The 13,541-nt window shown below is 50.3% G+C and overlaps 1 protein-coding gene across 8 annotated transcripts in view; it reads right to left on the minus strand.

Annotated features, from left to right (window-relative positions):
• Positions 1 to 13,541, minus strand: part of nbeaa (neurobeachin a) — a 1,044,979-nt gene that overhangs the window by 885,407 nt on the left and 146,031 nt on the right. The gene's annotated exons all lie outside the window — the stretch shown is intronic.

Here is a 13,541-nt window from a genome sequence, read left to right on the forward strand (position 1 = left end):
GTCACTGTCTATGCAGAGTCTGCACGTTCTCCCCGTGTCTGTGTGGGTTTCCTCCAGGTGCTCCGGTTTCCTCCCACAAGTCCCAACAACGTGCTTGTTAGGTGAATTGGACATTCTGAATTCTCCTTCAGTGTACCTGATGCACAATCAATGGACACGAAACGTAGATGAGATCCGAACGATAGGCTTTAATGCAGGAAACGCGGACATGGGGGGGGGGGGGGGGGGGGGGGGGGGGGGGGGGGGTCCCGTGAGAGACTGGTAGTATAACTAGAGAGGTTTAGGTCGTACCATTGCATTGATGGCTGCCCACTTGCCCGCAACTATGTGCAAAATATAGAAAACAGACAAGGAAAACAAGAGTCCATCCGCAGGCAAGAGTCCACCAGTGGGTCACATCGATTCAATCAGTCGATTGGGCGCCTTTGATGTTCTACTTGGCCTGCGCAGCTGTGCCGGCGATGTCGGAGCGGTGGTCGTCCATGACTCCGGGAGCGATGATCCTGTTCCTGTGTCCGTACCCCTGGTTGGAGCTAGCGGGGGCCAGGCTGGGGGAGGGGCGTCCTGTCCGCTGGGCCGTGGGGGTGTCGGTGGGCCTGTGGGGGGGGTGGTAGCTGGGGGCAGTTGGGGAGGGGGGGGTGCTGGTGCTGGGGGGTGTGGCCGAGATCCAGCGGGTGGCAGGTCCCGAAGGGAGACCGTGTCCTGTCGGCCATCTGGATACTCCACATATGCATATTGCGGATTTGCGTGGAGTAGCTGGACTCTTTCGACCAACGGGTCCGACTTGTGCACCCGCACGTGTTTCCGGACAGAATGGGCCCGGGGGTAGCCAGCCAGGTCGGGAGCGGGGTCCCTGAGGAAGACTTCCTGGGAAAAACAAGAAGGCGTTCGTGAGGCGTTTGGTTAGTGGAGGTACAGAGAACTGACCGGATTGAGTGGAGGGCGTCTGGGAGGACCTCTTGCCTGTCGGAAACTGGGAGATTTCTGGACCGTAGGGCCAGCAGAACGGTCTTCCAGACCGTACCGTTCTCCCTCTCGACCTGTCCGTTACCCCGAGGGTTGTAACTGGTCGTCCTGCTGGAGGCGATACCCCTGCTGAGCAGGAATTGACGCAGCTCGTCACTCATAAATGAGGACCCCCGATCGCTACCGAACAGGGAGAAGATGGTGTGTAGGGCTTTGATAATGGTGGTCGTGGTCATGTCGGGGTAGGGGATGGCGAAAGGGAAGTGGGAGTACTCGTCAATCACGTTGAGGAAGTACGTGTTGCGGTTGTTGGAGGGGAGGGGACCTTTGAAGTCCATGCTGAGACGTTCAAAGGGGCGGGAAGCCTTTATCAGATGCGCTTGTTCAGGGCGGTAGAAGTGCGGTTTGCACTCCGCGCAAATGTGGCATTCCCCGGTCACTGTCCTGACCTCCTCGATGGAGTAGGGCAGGTTGCGGGTCTTTATGAAGTGGAAAAAGCGGGTGACCCCCGGGTGACAGAGGTCCGCGTGGAGTGTTCGGAGGCGGTCCACTTGTTTGTTAGCACAGGTGCCGCGGGACAGGGCATTGGGAGGCTCGTTTAGCTTCCCAGGACGATACAAGGTGTCGTAGTTGTACATGGACAAATCAATCCTCCACTGCAAGATCTTATCATTCTTTATCTTGCCCCTCTGTGCGTTATCGAACATGAAGGCCACTGACCGTTGGTCTGTGAGGAGGGTAAACCTCCTGCTGGCCCGATAGTGCCTCCAATGTCGCACAGCTTCGACTATGGCCTGTGCTTCCTTCTCGACCGAGGAATGGCGGATTTCGGAAGCGTGGAGGGTACGGGAGAAGGCAGCCACGGGTCTGCCAGCTTGATTCAGGGTGCCGCCAGAGCTACATCAGACACGTCGCTCTCGACTTGGAAGGGGAGGGACTCGTCGATAGCTCGCATCGGGGCCTTTGCAATGTCTGCTTTGATGCGGCTAAAGGCCTGGCGGGCCTCCATCGACAGGGGAAACATGGCTGATTGGATGAGTGGGCGGGCTTTGTCGGCGTAATTGGGGACCCACTGGGCGTAATACGAGAAGAAGCCCAAACAGCGTTTGAGGGCTTTGAGGGAGTGGGGGAGGGGAAGCTCCATCAGGGGACGCATGCGCTTGGGGTCGGGGCCTATCACTCCGTTACGCACTACGTAGCCGAGGATGGCTAGACGTTCGGTGCTAAACACGCACTTATCCTTATTGTAGGTCAGATTAAGGAGTTTTACAGTACGGAGGAATTTTCGGAGGTTGGTGTCGTGGTCCTGCTGGTCGTGGCCGCAGATGGTGACATTATCGAGATACGGGAAGGTTGCCCATAAACCGTATTGGTCGACCATTTGGTCCATCTCCCTTTGGAAGACCGAGACCCCATTTGTGACACCAAAAGGAACCCTTAAAATTTGGTAGAGTCGCCCATCCGCTTCGAACGCAGTGTACGTTTGGTCACTCGCGCGGATGGGGAGCTGGTGGTAGGCGGACCTGAGGTCCACCGTGGAAAAAACCTTGTACTGCGCGATTGACCAGGTCGGAGATACGTGGGAGAGGGTACGCGTCCAGCTCGGTAAACCTGTTGATGGTCTGACTGTAGTCTATGACCATCCTATTTAACTCCCCGGTTTTGACCACCAGCACTTGTGCTCGCGGCTGTTGCTAGCCTCGATAACCCCTTCCTTCAGAAGCCTTTGGACTTCGGACCTGATGAAGGTCCAGTCCTAGGCGCTGTACTGTCTACTCCTGCTGGCCACTGGTTTGCAATCCGGGGTGAGGTTTGCAAACAAGGATGGAGGATCGACCCTGAGGGACGCGAGGCTGCAGACAGTAAGGGGGGGCATAGGGCCGCCAGATTTGAGCGTTAAACTCTTGAGGTTGCACTGGAAATCTAACCCCAGGAGTGCTGCCACGCAGAGGTGGGGAAGGACAAAGAGCTTGTAGTTTTTAAACTCCCTCCCCTGGACCGTGAGGTCCGCTAAGCATCACCCTGTGATGTGGACCGAGTGCGAACCAGAGGGCAGAGCAATCTTTTGTTTTACCGGGTAAACGGGAAGTGCGCAGCGTCTTACCGTGGAGGGGTGGACAAAACTCTCTGTGCTCCCGGAGTCCAGCAGGCAGCTTGTCTCGTGGCCGTTGAGGAGGATCTTCGTGGTTGCCGTGGACAACGTGCGGGGCCGCGACTGGTCCAATGTTACTGAGGCGAGTCGTGGCAGGAACTCCGAGTCGTCATCCGGCAGTGAGCAGTCGCCTGCGGGGTCCTCGGTGCCGATCCAAGATGGCGGCGCCCGTCGGCCGCACGTGGTGGGGGGTGAACAAAATGGCGGCACCCAGGGATCACACGTGGAGTCGGGGGCCCAAAATGGCAGCGCCCGGGGGTCACACATGGCATCGGGGGCACAAAATGGTGGCGCCCGGGGATCACTCATGGCGATGGGGGGTGGGGCAGCGAGGTTCACGTGCTGCACGGGGCCCCCGAGGAGAGCGGGGGGGGACCAGCGGTCGGTGCACGGGACCGCAGCGACCGCTTTAGACTGACAAACGGCCGCAAAGTGGCCCTTCTTGCCGCAGCCTTTACAGGTTGCGGAGCGGGCCGGGCAGCGCTGGCTGGGGTGCTTTACCTGGCCGCAAAAGTAACAGCGGGGTCCCGTGGGTTTATCGGGGCACCCTGCGGCGCAGGCCTGGGGGGGGGGTCAGAGTCTGCGGGCGTGAGGGGGGGTCGCGTTCCACACTGCCCAGGGGGCCGCCGTGCGGTTGGGAGCATACGTGCGGGCGTTACGATTGGCGACATCTAGGGAGGAGGCGAGGGCCCGTACCTCGGTGAGGCTTAAAGTTTCTTTCTCTAAAAGTCTCTGGCGGTCTGCGAAGATTGCATACCCGCAACGAAAGCGTCTCTGATTAAAAGTTCGGTGTGCTCGGCCGCAGATACTTGTGGGCAGCCGCAGTTCCTCCCCAGAACAAGGATGGCCCGGTAAAATTCGTCTAGAGACTCACCAGGGAATTGCTGCCTCGTGGCCAGTAAGTGCCGAGCGTAGACCTGGTTCACTGGCCGGATGAGATGTCCTTTAAGCAAGTCCATGGCCGCATCGTAGTCTGTCGTGTCCTCTATGAGCGTGTACACGGCGGTGCCGACGCACGAATGGAGGATGTGCAATTTCTGTTCCTTCGTCGGGACGTTTTCGGCTGTGCTCAAGTAGCTATTGAAGCAAGCCAGCCAGTGTTTAAATGCTGCTGTTGCATTTGCTGCATACGGGCTGAGTCAAAAGCACTCTGGCTTGACACGAAGCCCCATCCTTTAAAATCTTGTGCATTAAATTGATGCACAATCAATGGACACGAAACGTAGATGAGATCCGAACGATAGGCTTTAATGCACAAGATGTGTGCCCGGCAGCAGACGTACAGAATAAAGGCCGACTGCCGGGAAGCACATGTACTTGTATCCCGCCTCGTAGGCGGAGCTACCTGCCTCTCAGCCAATCGGATACATGACGTATCCGGGCCAATGGGCAGCACGTCCTCTGAACCAATAGCAGCTCACTTCCAGGTACCGTAATACCCCTAGTCATACTACCACAGTACCCGAACAGGTGCCGCAATGTGGCGACTAGGGGCTTTTCTTAGTAACTTCATTGCAGTATTAACGTAAGCCTACTTGTGACAATTATTATTAAACTTCACGGTTATCCACAGTTTCGAGGTGTGGAAATTAAGTTGTGTTCACTGAAATCTCGCAATTGTAACTAAGCATAGTTTGAAGGACAAATTGATGAAAGATCATCAACCTGAAACGTTTGCAGCTATTTTATTTTCGATGAGGACCTGAGGTTTCACCCTCCCCTTGGAAGAGACACTTCCAAACTGGCCTCAAATCCAGGACAAAGTAAACACATGGCTGACTTCTTTGTAAAAGAACTTTCACAATTTTTCTGCCCTCCACAATCTTTGAGTCTGTCACATTAACTCCCATTAGTTGGGGAGATGCACTGATCTTCTCCTATGGAAAGAAAGCATCCTCTGGACAATAACTTCTGCAGACCAAAACCGCCACTGAACTGACTGCAAAATTCTTACCATAATAGTCAGAAACAGGGAGATTTATAATGGTGAGCAAAGAAATGGCTGACCGACTAATTACATACTTTGGGTCTGTCTTCACAAAGGAGGACAAAAATAACACACCGGAAATGTTAGGGAATACAGGATTTAGTGATATGAAGGAACTGAAGGAAATCGGTATTAGTAGGGAAATGGTGATGGGGAAATTGATGGGAATAAGGGCCTGATAATCTATATCCCAGAGTATTTAAGGAAGAGGCCCTGGAAATAGTGGATGCATTGGTTGTCATCTTCCAAGATTATGCAGACTGGAAAAGTTCCTACAGATTGGAGGGAAGCTAATGTAACCCCACTATTTGAAAAGGGAGATAGAGAAATAACAGAATTATAGACGAGTCAAGCTGACAGATAGTGGTGTGGTAAAATTGACAATGGCCTGAATTTTAGGCCTGATATATAATTGGACATTTTAAATCACAGCCGCCTGTAGGTGTGTTGGTAATTCATACAGCCAAGTTTGAATACACTGAGCAGAGACAGACAGTCAGAACAAGTCTGGGCCTGCCCTATTAAGAGGACATAAAGAGATAATCAGTCCTATTGAAATGAATCGATTGTTGTGGATTGTCCAGATGAAGCTAGACGTCTGGCACCCAGATTTCCCACCATTATCATATATGGAGTAAGGTTATGTGTGGGCAATACCTGGAGATGCACCCCTGGGGGTGGGTTCCTGCTGTCCTGCAGAGTTGCAATCGACAATTCTATTGGGTGCTACGATTCCTGCACGGAGACCTCATTGGCTGAGGGCCAGAGAACTTTCTGGAAAGGTGCGAAGAAGGGACTAAGAATTAACCACCAGGACCCTCCCCAGCGAAGACTCGATGCAGAGGTAACAGAAAAGATTCAACAGAGGTCCAAGAGGACAGAAGTAAGCAGCTTGCAAGTACCCCCTTCATGGACAGAAGCCTGAGACAACCAAGGCTCAGAGAATTGAACCCACAGCTCGATTGAGTTCATTGGCACAGGAAGTATTAAGAATCTTGTGATTATTGGAGTTGGGATAATTTAAGAGGAGTAACTGTTTGTACTGTGTTTGATAATAAATTTGGCTGAATTGTAAACTTGTATTTGTCCTTTGTTCATCAAATAAGGGCACCTGGGTAAAAAGTTTGAATAATAAACTGGTCGAAGTGTCTGATGTTCTATAATGGGGAAAATGCTAGAGTCTATTATGAAAGATTTAATAGAGGAGCACTAAGAAAACAGTGGCAGGATCAGATAGAGTCATCATGGATTCACAAAAGGAAAATCTTGCTTGACATGTCTACTGGTATTCTTTGCAGATTTAAGAAGTAGAGTTGATGAGGGGGAGCCAGTGGATGTGGTTTATTTGGACTTTCAGAAGGCTTTTGAAACAGACCCACAGAAGAAATTAACGCGTAAAATTAAAGCGCACGGGATTGGGGGTAGAGCACAGGAGGTGAAATAGAGCAGAGTGCAGGATAGAGTGAGGAGAATGACAAGTAGGGAGTATAGAGAGCGGGCGACAGGTGGATACATAACCAACCTCGGGAGGGAGAGGAGGACCACAACACAAACAGAGGGAAAGGCTCATTGGGGAGGGGAGGACAGCTCTGGGAAGGGAGAGGGGGGTGGTGCTAGTGGAAACAAAGATAATAAGGGCATTAGGGGGCCACAGCAGGCCACACGTGCTGACTTGAAATCCCAAAGGGACCACAAGCAACCACTTTGGAGGGTCCCTAAACAAAGGGAAATCCCGGAGTGCAGGGGCTCACCCACATGGCATATGCAAAAAGATCCAGAGTCTTCGCCCACCTGAAAAGTATGAAAGCCAACATAGTCTTCCTCCAAGAGACGCATCTGAGGGAGAAGGAGAGAATGCGGATAAGGAAGGACTGGGTGGGACAGACCTACCATTCCTGCTACAGGACGAGGGCCAGGGGGTTAGCCATACTGTTAAATAAGTGGACTATGTTTACCATGGCGAGGACGGTTATAGACCCAGGGGGACAGTACTTCATGGTCAATGGTGTCCTGGACAGGGTACCAATGGTCCTAGCGAGTGTATACGCTCCGAACTGGGACAACACGGAGCTTATAAAGAGGAGCATGGCGGAAATCCCCGACGTCGACATATAGACTTATCATGGGGGGAACTTTAACTGTGTACAGGATCCACAGACAGACAGGTTGAATCCCAAAACAGGGAAGACCTCCAAAACCTTTTAAGGAGTTTATTTGTGATGGTACGACTTACTCATGTGTACAAGGTGGAGCAGGTAAGGACAATAAGATCTTAAGGAATACAGGAGCACGTCAATCTTTAATGTTGAGAGATAAGGGGCGGGATTCTCCCCCACCCAGCGGGGCGGAGGGTCCCGGCGCCGAGGAGTGGCGTGAACCACTCCGGCTTCGGGCCGCCCCAAAGGTGCGGAATCCTCCGCACCTTCAGGGGCTAGACCGGCGTGGTTTGCGCTGCGCCAGCCGGTTTGGCGCCACGCCAACTGGCGCCGAAGGGCCTCTGCCAGCCGGCACGAGTTTGCGCATGCGCGGGAGAGCGAGCATGTGGTGGCGTCATCTCAGCGCATGCGCAAGGGGGGGGGGGGTTCATCTACTCATCGGCCATCGCGGTGGACCACAGCAGCCGACGCAGAACAATAGAGTGCCCCCACGGCACATGCCAGCACGCGGATCGGTGGGCCCCGATCGCGGGCCAGGCCACCGTGGGGGCACTTCCCGCGACCAGATTCTCTCTCCCCCCCCCCGGAGGACCCTGGATGCCACCTGCGCCAACAGATCCTACCGGTAAGGACCTACTCTAATTTACGCCGGCGGGACCGGCAAAAAAAATGGGCGGCCACTCGGCCCATCGCAGGCCGGAGAATCGGCAAGTGGGTCGCTGCTAGCGGCCGCCGACCAGCGTGGCGCGATTCCCGCCCCCGCCAAATCTCCGGCGCCGGAGAATTCGGCAGGGAGCGGGATTCACGCCGCCCCGCGGCGATTCTCCGAACCGGTGGGGGGTCGGAGAATCCCGCCCTTGGAGTTTGGAAGGAGAATTGCGAGAAAAGGTGGTAATATGTGGAATTAGTAGTGAGAACAGTAGTGCGCCATATGTAAGGTGTGCTTAGAGAGTCTGGTGAAAAGTGAGTAAGTGGTGGTAGGAGTAATTGAAAAATTATCTTGTTCAGGGGTACTATTTATCCTAGGTAATGATATAGCTGGATAACAGGTGGGAGTGCAGCCTACTGTGTTTAAAAAAATAGTGGAAAGTCAAACAATTGAGATATTGCAAATAGTATATCTGGGATTGTTCCTGATTGTGTGGTGACCAATCACAAAGCCACAGGTTGAGACTGGAGGAAGAGAACTTGACGAGTGCCGATAAGGAGGCTGATGTTCAGTTGTTGGAAACCATGTTTTTTTAAATAAATTTAGATTAGCCAATTATTTTTTCCAATTAAGGGGCAATTTAGCATGGCCAATCCACCTACTCTGCACATTTTTGGGTTGTGGGGGTGAAACCCACACAGACACGGGGAGAATGTGCAAACTCCAAATTTTTATTGCACTAAAAATAATGTATTAATAAGAAAATGCAGACCGTAACATATTCAAGCAGATGATAAATGGGCAGAAAGTTCATCAGGTGGTATTACCTGTCAGTTAGAGAAAGGCAGTTTTGTGGGTAGCGTATTAGGTTGAAGTAGGGGGTAATTTAGGAGTTAGGATAACTCAAGCAAAAGTACAAAAATATTTTTATTGGCCTGGACTGCAGAAGGCTGTGGTTGAATTTTGCCATACATGTCAGGTAATAGGGAAACCTCAGGTAGTAATCAAACTAGCACCTTTAATACCCATTCCAGCATTTGAGGAACCGTCCTTCTATAAGCAAAATTTCATTGGCCCTACATCGGCAAATAATATCCATGGCTGGAATCAATTATGATCTTACTTTTACAATATTTTAATTGCACTTCTGTCGGCCCAAAGTATCTCTGTAGCTGTCTTTCAAACCAGGATTGTTAAAAACATTATTCCAGTAGTCAGATCCACATCCTAACCCAGGTTTTTAACTATTACTGCACCAGCTACATAGAATACAATATATATCTGATATATGTATTCCTACATTTCGCATCCTTGAACACCCACTTCAAACCCTTAACACTTTAATCACCTTTCAATCACCCCCAATATCTCCTTCTTTGACGCAGCGCTGTTTATTGCCTTATTATGCTTTTATAAAACATGCTGGGATGCTACTCTACAATAAATGGACCGTAGGAAAAAAAACAGAAACACAGAAAATAGCAGGAGGCCAATTGGACCCTGAAGCCTGCTCCGCCATTCAATGGCTGATCCTTTATTTCAATGCCATAGTTCATGAACTATGAGCATTTGCAACAAACTAAATAATGGGAGCAAGGGATCACATGAGGAAAGATGTGGTAAATTAAAAGAAAAAGAAAAAGCAATAGAGCAAAGTAGCAATGAGGGTCATGACAATCAGAGCATGGCAGGAAGGGACAGAAGGTGCAAACTTAAGAATGTGACAGCGTATAAGGCCAGAGTGTGCAAAAAATATTAAAACAACAGAAACTTAAGGTTCTGTATCTGGCTGTCAGTAGCATTCACAACAAAGCCAGTGAATTGTCAGTTCAAATAATAATGATGGCCTGATAGCCACTGCAGTAACATGCCTGCAAGGTAACCAATGTTTTGACTTCAAGGATACTTGACATTTGGAAAAGACAGGAAGCTAGGAAAGGGTGATGAGGTTGCTCTGTTAATTAGAGACAATTGTGCATTAGTACAGTAGTGACAGATTACCTCAGTTCTAAACATCAAAATGTAGAATCAGTCTCGACCAGAAATAGTGGAGGGAAGAAGTCAGCCGTGGGAGTGGCTTAACAGTAACAATGGTGTAAGTCAGGATACAGAGAAAGAAATAATGTAGGGTTCTGGAAATTATCATGGTGTTAAGGTAGCTTGGAAGATAAGATCATGAGTGTTCTTGGGACAATTTCTTAAAGCAGCACATTCTAGAACCAGCGAGCAAGTTGTGCTACGCCTGTGGAATGAGGCAGGATTAATTAATAACCGCATACTATAGGAACCTCTAAGTAGCAGTCATCATAAAATGATTGAATTCCGCTTTCAGTTTGAGGGAAAGGGGGCAATTATGAGGGCAACTATGTGGGCATGAAGACAGAGTTGGTTGAAGTGAACTGGGAAAACAGATTATGGGTAGGTCAGTAGAAATGCAGTGGTAGACATTTAAGGACATATTTCATAACGTTCAGAAAAGATAAATTCGAGTGAGAAAGACTCAGAGAATAATGCACCATCTGTAGCTAACCAAGGAAGTTAAAGATCGTATCAAATTGGAAAATAAACTGCAAAGATTAATGGGAAAACAAAAGATTTGATAGAATTTAAAAACCAGCAGAAGATGACTAAAAGTAAGACGGGAAGGAGGGAGTAGGAGAGAAAGCTACCGAGAAATATAAAAGCACATAGTAACAGTTTCAACAGGTATTTAAAAAGGAAAAGAGTAACTAATGTAGCCATGCTGGCCACGCAAAATGGACACTGAGCCAAACTAAAATGGAAGGCTGCTGGGAAACAGACAGTTCAGCCAGAACAGCAGTCTGCAAAGAGCAGTTTGCATTCTGCAGCAGCAGAAACCAGTTTGGGCTCAGGTGAAGAGACCTTAGCTAGGTGCAAATGGCAAAACGCTTTGCATGCTAATGAGGCCATCAGACTTGAACACCCACACAATAGATACATTTGGTTCTGAATGGACACATTCCAATCAAGACCCAGACATCGAGGCACCAGAAACCTCCGAACAAAAGGACATAAGAAACGCCCCCTCCATCACGGAGACCCCCTCGCATTGGGGAATTAATCCAGTATCGATAAGAAATTGATCCAATAGGTAGAGCCCGCCCGAGAAGAGGGAAGGACAACGGAACCCCTATAAAAGATAGGGACCTCGTGTTGTCCGGTCTGTTAAACCTGTGCTCCGGCCCCGACTGACACCTGGTATCCTGACTCCAGCCGTTGAGCACCAGCCGCCGAAACCGTAAGTTCAACGCTCGCTACGCGATCCAAGCCCACTAGACTCCCAAGTGCCAGAACGCTTGCTGAAGGCTGCAGACAAACCAGGACGAAGGCCTCGTTCTCTGACCTTGCCTGTTCCTGTTAGATAAGTATTCTGTTTGCTTATGTTTAGTTGTAGCTTAGTCTCTTAGTGTGTGTGCATGAGTATTTATTATTAACTGTATAATAAATATTGATCGTTTGAACTTGACTAATCGGTGTATCGTCTTTATTACTTTGAATTTGACCTTGGAATACTTGTGACGTTGCCTATACGGCAGCTGGCGACTCCAGAGCTTAAATAATTACATAGAACAGAGCCTAGCAGTGTTAAGCACACGTCGAACTCGGAGGCGTGTTAATACACTCCAATAAACGCGTTTTACGCCCATAGTAAAACGTGCAACATTTAGTGGCGACTCCGATGGGACCCTGTTGTAAGTGGAAACACCACAGTGTCCAGGACCCTGAAATTTGAATTAGAACTCCAAATTGCAGAGAAAGAAAGAGATCACAAGTATTCAAGGTGTTCAAAATAATAAGCGTAATTCGGAAGTGTGTTTTAGTGCATGCGTACTAACAGGGCTGTAAGGTAAAACTGAAAGCTTTTTGTTGCGACAAACTTTCGGTAGTTTTGTAATCGGAAAATAGCGTAAGCCGTACCCTTTTTACGAAACACCACCCCAACAACCCCCTGTTCCAAATTATAAAAAGAGAGTCAGAGGAAATGGCCATGCAGGCAATGGAACGTCTGATGGACCCAGAAAGGTTTGTGGTCGCAGCGACCAGCAGCAGTAGCAGAGTAGGCCAGTGTCCCACGTGGGAGCTGGAACTCCGCAAATATCTGCAGGGAAAGGGATGGCCCCTTTGGAAAGAGTTTTGTGCAAATGAGGAGACAGGTCCCGGGAGTATAGGTCATACTTGGTGGGAGAACCTCTCTCAGATACACAAAAAGAGCTTAGGTAAAGCACGCAAGCCGATGGCGATTGTGTCCTGCTTGGCACAGTTGCGAGGCGCAGAGGAGGTCATCAGGACGCTCCGGGCAGATTTAGAGGAAAGGAACCGAATGAGTAAGGTCGATGTCAGGGACATCGAGAAAGAAAACCTGGATCTTAAAGGGAAGTTGGCAGAGAAGGGTAGAGAGGTGGATGATGCCAAGAGGGCTCACCAGTCTTGTCTAGCTCATCTGAACAGTTCCCAGACCCAGTATGAGAAAGCCTATCAGGACGTGCAACGTGCCGTTCTGATAAGACAGGAATCGGAGAAGCAGGTGGAGGCATTGCAGAGGCAATGCTCCGATCTCAAAGCAGCTTTGAGAGCACTCCACGCTGCAACGACCGAACAAAGACAAAGCACAGTTGACCACGCGAAATGCAGAAAACAGATTGCGGAACTGCAATCTCTGCTTTCGGTGCAGAATGGCTTCCAAAGCACCTTTGGAGCTCAGTTAGATGGGGAAAACGCCCCAGATTGGCAGGAATTAAGCGAGACAGCGCAGCGTTATGTTCAGGGAACATGTGCGCCCGCAGCTCAGCAGAAACGACAGGCACCCCAACCCCCCACAGCTCAGATCATAACCGCACCCATGAATCCCGTAACCACACAGAGGAAAGCCGAATCAGAAGGCGCCCCAGACATAACTTACACCACCCCTTTAACAGTAACCCAGCTAAGGGACGCTTGTGAAAAGATCACTCCGTTCCTCCCCACCGCAGACCCCCACCAGTTCTTTGCTAAAGTTAAACAGCAGGCTACCATGTACGGCCTGGATGAGAGAGAGCAGGTTAAGCTCACCGTGCTGAGCTTAGACCAGAGTGTAGTGGCAGCCCTCCCCGACCCACAAAACGTGGCAGGAGGCAGCCTAGAGGAGATGCACACTGCCATTTTAGATGCCATCGGGTACAATAGAGGTGACCCCGTAGAAGGCTTGAATAAGTGCAGGCAGAAGAGATCTGAACACCCCACAGCATTCGCCGGAAGGCTGTGGATTCACTTCAGCGCAGTTTTCGGACAGCTAGATAGAGCGCATTTAACCCGCGAAAACATGGTTAAGTGGACGCGCACAATTATCTCACACGCAACAGAAGCAGGACAGAGCGCTTGCAATAATTACGACCCCTCAGAAGAGGCCCATAACGAAAAATGGGTCCTCAAAAGATTGTCCCGCGCTTGGGAGCAATCGCTTCAGGCAAAAGCAAAGGTTAGATCCCCAGAAGAGGCTCAGGCTGCTGCAGATATCCAAGCAGTCAGAGAGCACCAGAAGCCCGCATGGGTAAATGAAGGCAAGAGCAGCCCTCAACAGAAAGGACAGGAATGCTATAACTGTGGACAGTTAGGGCATTGGGCAAAAGAATG

Source organism: Scyliorhinus canicula, chromosome 14 (genome assembly GCF_902713615.1).
Source record: "Scyliorhinus canicula chromosome 14, sScyCan1.1, whole genome shotgun sequence".
Classification (NCBI taxonomy): Eukaryota; Metazoa; Chordata; class Chondrichthyes; order Carcharhiniformes; family Scyliorhinidae; genus Scyliorhinus; species Scyliorhinus canicula.